The sequence below is a fragment of the Marmota marmota genome, unplaced genomic scaffold (genome assembly GCF_001458135.2).
Source record: "Marmota marmota marmota unplaced genomic scaffold, marMar, whole genome shotgun sequence".
Classification (NCBI taxonomy): domain Eukaryota; kingdom Metazoa; phylum Chordata; class Mammalia; order Rodentia; family Sciuridae; genus Marmota; species Marmota marmota.
This window is the reverse complement of record NW_025999932.1, coordinates 21,545,474-21,553,289: the sequence shown is the minus strand read 5'-3', so window position 1 is coordinate 21,553,289 and position 7,816 is coordinate 21,545,474. Positions and strand designations below refer to the sequence as shown.

Here is a 7,816-nt window from a genome sequence, read left to right as displayed (position 1 = left end):
ACTACAGGGTTTCTCTGCTGCAAATGAGTGACAGAATCAAGATGGAAGAACAGAGTAATAGGCCCCTTAGGGTCTGTGGTCAGAGGTACTTCTGGGAAGGGGAATGAGATGATAGTAATGCTCTAATAGGGTGCAGTAATCCTCTTATTCTTTTTTATAGCTGTAGTTAAATGGATGCATTTCATTTTGCTAAATTAGCTATACTACTCATTATCATTTTCCAACAAATGGAAAATTATACAAACATTTTAATATTGTATTATATTTGCATAATTTTCCAATTTTATATCTCCTTTAGAAATATTATTTTAACATAAGCATCCCAAATCTAAAGCTAAACAGTGATTCAATATTTTTCAGTTTATTTCTTCTACTCTCACAACTAGATAGTCTGCTGAGATGCAAAGTCTGCTTGCCCTGTTGACCTGGAAATAATAGGTGGGCAGGCATTGCTGTGATAATCAACTGAACAGGAAAGAAAGACTATCTAGCGAGATTACAAACCTAGAAGTTACACATAGCAAATAACTAGGAGATATATAAGGAAAATACACAGGAGCATTAGTTTATCATATTATCTAAAGATCACTAATGTTCTTTCCAAATCTGAGGTTCACATTTCCAAAATATAAATGAGACATATAAAACTTTGTCTTGATTGAGATATGGAAATTTGCTAGTTTTATACAGTCAACTGTATTACATTGTAATTCAAGGCACATGGAAAGGAGAAATAGAATACTTTTATTTAAAAATATTAAATTCTACATAACAAGAACAATATTTTTATTCTATTACAAGTATATTATAAGGATTAGATAAGAAGAAAAATGGAAAACATTCTTCATCTTTTCACCCAACAATATGGAATCATTCAACAATGGTTTATCAAACAGTGCTCTGGCACTAAGTATATAATTTCAAAGATGTCAATAAATATTCTGGCATTCAAAGAACTGTCACATTGTTGGGGAACATTAATAAGTATATAAATAAGACTAAATGACTTTACAAAACAAAAACTAATCTGAAGGAAAAAAAAATAAACTGGTGGTTTTAACTGTATTTACTTATAAGACCATGGCTGCAAAGCAATTTGATTTAGACAGGATGATCAATGCAGATCTCCGTGATCAGGAAGAGTAAGGAAGATGTGTTATTTGAGTTGAGACCTGAAGAATGAAAAGGAGCAAATTAGTGTGCACACCTAAAGGAAGAACTAGTAGATTAAAAAAAATGCATTGGGAAACAAGAGTTTTGAGTATTTCAGAAAAGGAAAAGGACACAAGAATGTGGAAGGGTGTGAGAATGAGCTCATTGGGAAAGATTTCTGCAGGCAGCAAAGAGCAATGACATGGAAGAAGATGGTTGTGTTTTGGTTTCATGCTACATAAAAACAAAGTCATTGAAATGTTAGGTTTGTAAGGCATTTCTTGTTTCCAATTTAAAGATATCTGACTTTCACTTAATATTTATTGCAAGGCAAAAGTAGAGAGGATGGAATGAATTTTGTGCCTTTGGAATATGAATCAAAAGAACATTTCATTAATACTGGCAGATCCTAAGACACAGTTGTGAATAGATGTGATGTTAGGAAAATAAAAAGTTAAAATGATTTTCACTTTTGGGCTTAAACAGCAGTTGAATGCTATTTCTATTACTATAGTTTACTTGGGAAGAAAGTGAATTTGTATAATAATCGTCTATTATTACGTATGCTCCATTCAGAGATAAAACACTTTTATAATTTCCCTTTTTGTACTTTTTTCTTTCCATTTATTATAAACTAATATTTAACATAATAATCTCAGTCTCCTATGTTTGACCCCCAGAATGAAAGCTTCATGTGGCTAGTGACTTTGTATATTTTGTTTAATACTACATCCTGATGATAGAAACAGATTGTTATATGTTTTAAATGAAAGGGATTTTAGGCAGATATTTTATCATACAAGTCCATAGCACAGTAAAGAGGTTAAGGTTCTAAATATAACTTTAAAATCTCCCAACATAAAAGCTATTTAATGCAATGGGTTTGGATGAGGTCCGCTATGTGAATATTTCAGCATGTATTTGAAGGATTACTTAAACCAGATCCATTCCTGATGTTTCTGAGATTAAGAAGCAGAGGAGTCAGCAAAGGAGACTAAGTGGAAGAAGAAAGAAAGAAGAATGATAAATGAAGAGATAAATGAAACATTACATGTACACACACACAAACATGAATATAGAATGGTAGACTGCATACAAACTTGCCTCTAAGCCAAATAAAATTATGTCAGAAAGTATCCATTGGTTGAGAGACTCAGGCAGGAGGATCACAAGTTCAAGGCCAGACTTATCCTCAGCAAATTAGCAAGACCCTATCTTAAAATAAAAAAAAATAATAAGGGCTGGGGATGAGGCTCAGTGATTAAGTGCCTTTGGCTTCAATCTCTGCCCCCTCCCCCCCCCAAAAAAAAAAAAAAAAAAAGAAAAAGAAAAAAGAAAGTGTCTGTTAGGTTCAGGCAAGTTGTGATAATTGATAAACCCAATATATGTGTAAAGGAGAATGGAATAGAAAGATGATACTGAATGGAAGGAGATATCATTTCTCATATTATGACTGTCAATGAAACCTAGATTTACAAACACCTTACAAAATTACAAATATTACAAAAATATTTGATAGGATATATTTTAGGTCCATCTATGAGCTAATAAAATTATAATGATAAATCATTAAATCTAGTAAAGGGGTGATTAATGTTTCTTTTGCTCTGAGGAACACTTAGAGCACAAACTTAAACACTGTTTTTTTATAAACCTAGGTTTCATAAAAGGATAGACAGAGCTTTATGCCTTTATGTATGATAAGTACAATAGAACTCTACTTATCTATAAGGTAGACTTCTTAAGGGCTACCTCTTTGTTTCAGAGAACTACAAAAAAAAAAGTTTGACATCATTCATAGTAAGTGGGTTGGGAGAGTCCAAGCAAAGTGTACATTCATAGGTCTTTCTTATAATTTAAATTACTTGAAATGTTTGAAAACTTTGGTGAATCATAATATTTAAAATGATCTTATACTAGTAGGAAATACTATTTAGAGGAGCACAGATTTACCCTTGTTCTCAGAGGAATCCCAGAAATATTTTCAAAGGATCATAAACATTTTGAAGAACAAAAAAACAATTAGCACAGAGGGAAACAAAGTTTGTTTGTCATAATAAGCAGGAAAAAAAGAAAATAATGTGTTGTTTATAATTTGACATTCAATATAATACGATAGCTATTACAGATTATTAATGAAAATTAAATACAGCAAAATATCTGGAGAAATTGGGAAATTGTAAAAATAACCAATAAAACTTTAAAAAGTACATGTAATAGTTTTAAAAATTAAGAACATAATCGTAGAAAATAAGCACTAATGAATAACACTTCTGAGTAGGGTATACTGGCTGTGTTTCACAGCAATAAAAATAAAAAGAGAAAAGCAGAATTAATATAAAACATATAGTTTTTAAAGAAATATGCAAATTTGTAAGAAAATAAAATTGAATGAACTGAAATTCCTTAAAGGAAGACTTTAGAAGGTGAGAAGTTCACACCTGGGTATTTTCTTTTTAGGTAGTACTTGCTGATGTGCATGGTCTGATGATTGAATTTGACTCATGCAGAGGTCCTCTGCTGGAGAAGGAAATTCCATAATGATTTGGGCGTTTATGAAGTTCTGCACAAAAATTTTGAAATCCATGAGCCCAAAGTGTATGATCATTTTTTTTCTCTATGGTCTATTTACTAAGTTATTTTGCTAAGTGGAAGATTCAGAGTTTATGAAAGGCATAATTATGTTTCTTACAGTCTTGCAATATGTACAAGAAATATTTCCAAAAAAGGAGTGAAGGTACTTTTGAACAAAAACCTTGTTTTATACTCAAGACATTTGATGTGATTACAAAAAAATTGAGATCTCCAACTTTTTCTAGATTCCACAGACTTCCATTTGAGAAGGCAGAAAACATCCCAATCCTAAAATAAATATGCACACAGACTATGAACACAGAATAGAAAAAAGATTAATGGAGAAGTTAATCTTAATAAAATTACATCAATTCCCTACTCTAGCTAGATCTCTAATTCGCTAGTAGATCTGTTTCTTGGAATGATCCTGTGGAATGATAAAACATAGAGCACCTTATCTTCCTCTTTATATATTGTTTAGAATGATATGAAAGACTTATTACACCTGTCAAGGGAAATGATAATGAGACATAATGAAGAGAATAAACAAACAAAAGAATCAGGCCTACAGATAATCTAGAACTGGAATTAGCAATGATTTAAATAAAAAATATTTCAAATAAGATAAACGTAAAGAAATTAGTATGATTTGAGGCAAGTAAATAAAAAGATAAAAATGCTAACAAAAAATGAATCTCATATACATAATACAAATACTAAACCATAATATATAAGAACCCTTTCAACCGGTTTAAGGCAGAATGAATATTGACATATTCATAGATGTGTTCAGAAGGTTGATTGATTAATACCTTAATACATTTAAATCTCTTTCTAGGATATATAACATATATAACTAATTATTTTATCCGTATTAAGCATACTCCAAATCATTACTTATACATATGTAGTATCTCTATACCAGCTGAGTAAGCTTCCATTACTGAGATGCAGTTTTTAAAGGATACTAAAAACCAGGAATTGGGAATTAATTTGAAGTTTTTTCTTTGCTTTAAATCTTTATCTTCCCATTTATTTTATTTATTATGGTGGACAAGTTGTGTTAACTCTGTCTCTACTTCTGCACTTAAGAAACTGTGTCATTTGTAGCTTAATCATGTAGATATTGAGAGCTTTAAGTTAGTTAATATTGGTTTAGTAAATGTGTGGTTGAAGATCTTAGTGTTGTTTAGTATATAGTCCCAGAATAGCAACTTCTACACACGTCTCTGTGTTCATCCTTGATCAGATCTTCAGATAAGATTATATATTTGAAACTCTGGAATCAGAAGTACTAACATTTTAAGATCATTTATATCATTAAAACACCTTCAATTGATTATAGAAACTTAAACACTCACTGGGAACATATGAAGTGGTACATATCTACACATTCCTGAAAGCAATGAATAAAAGTATTATCAATTCAAATTTTACTTTATTTTACAACTGAAAAATAATAGTTCTTAATATTTTTCCTTAAATTGCTTTCATATATTTCATATATCTCTATAAATAATAATTTGATCAAGTAAAATGTTTAAAAATGTACTGTTCAAGCATAGTTCAATTTTTAAAGCCATTTGAATTACTAATTTAACATGGTGAAGAAAATGGTAGCTATGATTTGCTGATGATCATCCACGTAATGTAATATTTATTGCACTGATTTCTATTTGATTGGTAAACAATAATTGGAACAAATAATTTCACAGGAAAGTAATGATATTCACCCCTTTTAAACGTTTGACTTATTTTTTTTTCATTATGAGACCTAATTATAACTATTTTTCTTCCTAAATGAAAGAATGACATATAGATGTGAATTTATTCCCATTATCTTCTTTGAACTAAAAACAAAATGAAGTAACCGAAAAAAAGTACTAAGGCTAATTAAATGTCGAACAGGAACATTGGACTCATAGATTATTAGCTTCAGATGTCCTCAGAGATCATTTTAATGTGATTCTTTTCTCCCAATGCTGAAACCCTGTACAATGTTCCTAATTTTTATGCATTACATGTCTGATGGGGAAATGATTAGTTGTTAGAAAGTATCTTCTAATATTGAGCTAAGATTTCTGTTTCTTTGTCTCATTCACCTGCCTGCCCCTAAGCCTGCCTTAAGGTATCTTATAGCTTCTTCAATATAACAATTTAAAAATATCAGAACACAGTTTGAAAACCCATACAGTACTAACTTTAAATAAATAAGCTTCATTTCTGGAATTTTAAAGGTATTTGATTTTCTCTCTTCCTGGCTACTCTATAAGGTAAACTCAATAGCTCACCTTCGCCTTGGACATCTGAAGGGAATTTTTTTTTACTGAATTTCATTTCAATATCATACTGTTGTACTAAGAATTTAATTATTTTTAAAAAATTAGTTCAATTACATGGAGGTTTATTTCCCACATTATCAAGACATCATGGAGTAATAAGTTAAACATTTAGATATCTCCTTGTAACTTCCAGCAACTAAAAGAAACCCCGAGGGGAACTGAAATGCTTACTTACCATGTACTATATTTTTTTTTCTTTTTGATATGCTGAATTTTATTACTTTTTAAAAAATTCTACGAAGAGCACATGCACATGAGTGAAAAATAAGGAAATATAGGGTGTTAAAAAAAGAAATATAAAAGAAGTCTGAGACATAAAACAAACAATTCCATACTGTGAATTGATATAAAAAGTATTTCACTTATTAGAAAGGTATTATTTCAATGTATTAAGAACTCTTTTGATAAGGATCCAGAACACAACTTTCCTTCAATGAATACATTGACAGGTCAGACTCAGTCTCACTGAAGAGCAGAATAATCACGGCATGACCTGGTAGGCCAGAGGCAGGAGACTAACGTGTGTGGATGTCAGAAAATGTCCATGAGTTTTCACCATAAATAAATGTTTACTAGCTGTTCAACAAAGTCAGCGGTGGATGTGGCCATTTCAACTATCAATAGGGGGACCCCATCCCGATCTTTTTTCCCTCCAAATACTTCAGTGAGGGTTCTTCACATCTCATAAAGCGGAACCCTGTGTTCTAAAATAGGTTTTTTTTTTCACATTCCTGTTTTTCCTCAGCTTCTTCAGATCCTACTTCATCTTTAGGAGAGGAATAAAATTGACCATCAGAAAGACCAGCAGCTATGAGGGCTGCCCTCTCTGACACATCCTGAACTATCAGGAGTCTGCTTTCTTCTGCTGCTTCTCAAGGTAACACTTTGAAATCCATGAACTATGTCTGGATCCAGGCAAGGATGAATGAAATGCTGGGCAGCACATAGCCAACAGCTCCTTGGGGAGGAAAGCTTTGAAAGGATCACTTTTGCTATTAAAAAGGCACTGGTCACTGCTGTTGTCAATGCTATTGCCCACCAGTGGCACTGTCTGCATGCAGCCTAGGCGAGTATCAACACTTTATACTGAAAAACTGCCAAAAGAAATATACCAAAATAAGATGAGGAGTAGTCATCTGTACCACCTTCTCTAACGTGTTTTCAATAGCTCCGTTCGCATTTAACTCTGTTATCCACAGCAGTGTTACAATTAAGAGGTCAAAGGTGATAAACAAACAGAAATTCCTCCTGACATTGGATATGCCTTCTTTTCCCTTCCTTCATAGGACTGGATACTGGCCATAAGTTGCATGAGGTTGATGGAGTGGACATCAGAGAAGCCTGTGAGCTCTGGCTCCCAGTGAGTGTATTCTCCTTGTCATCTGGCAGGTGGGTCATCCTGGAGGAGGGTTAAACTTCACCATCCCTAAAGAGGAGACCTCACTGGATGGGCCTGAGACGGTGGCTCAGTGGTCGTGCCCTCAGGGGATCTCCAGGCGGCGGGGTGGGTGTTGTTGGGGAAGGTCCAGGCACAGTGCAGCAGACCAAGCGCAGCCCACCACCCGCAGCCTACCATGTATTACTGAATATATTAATCAAAATTATTATCTTATATTCAATTCTGTATTATTCATACCTCTACATAAATATTAAGAATATTTGAAATAAATGTATATGTAATACAGTGTCTCAATATTGAACACTAGCAAGCTCTTCATTAGAAAAACTTCAAGAGTATTAAAAATAAA

The 7,816-nt window shown here is 32.5% G+C and overlaps 1 pseudogene; it reads right to left on the bottom strand.

The window, feature by feature from the left end:
- Window positions 1-6,772: 6,772 nt before the first annotated feature.
- LOC107140763 lies at window positions 6,773-7,466 on the bottom strand (annotated as a pseudogene).
- Window positions 7,467-7,816: the final 350 nt, after the last annotated feature.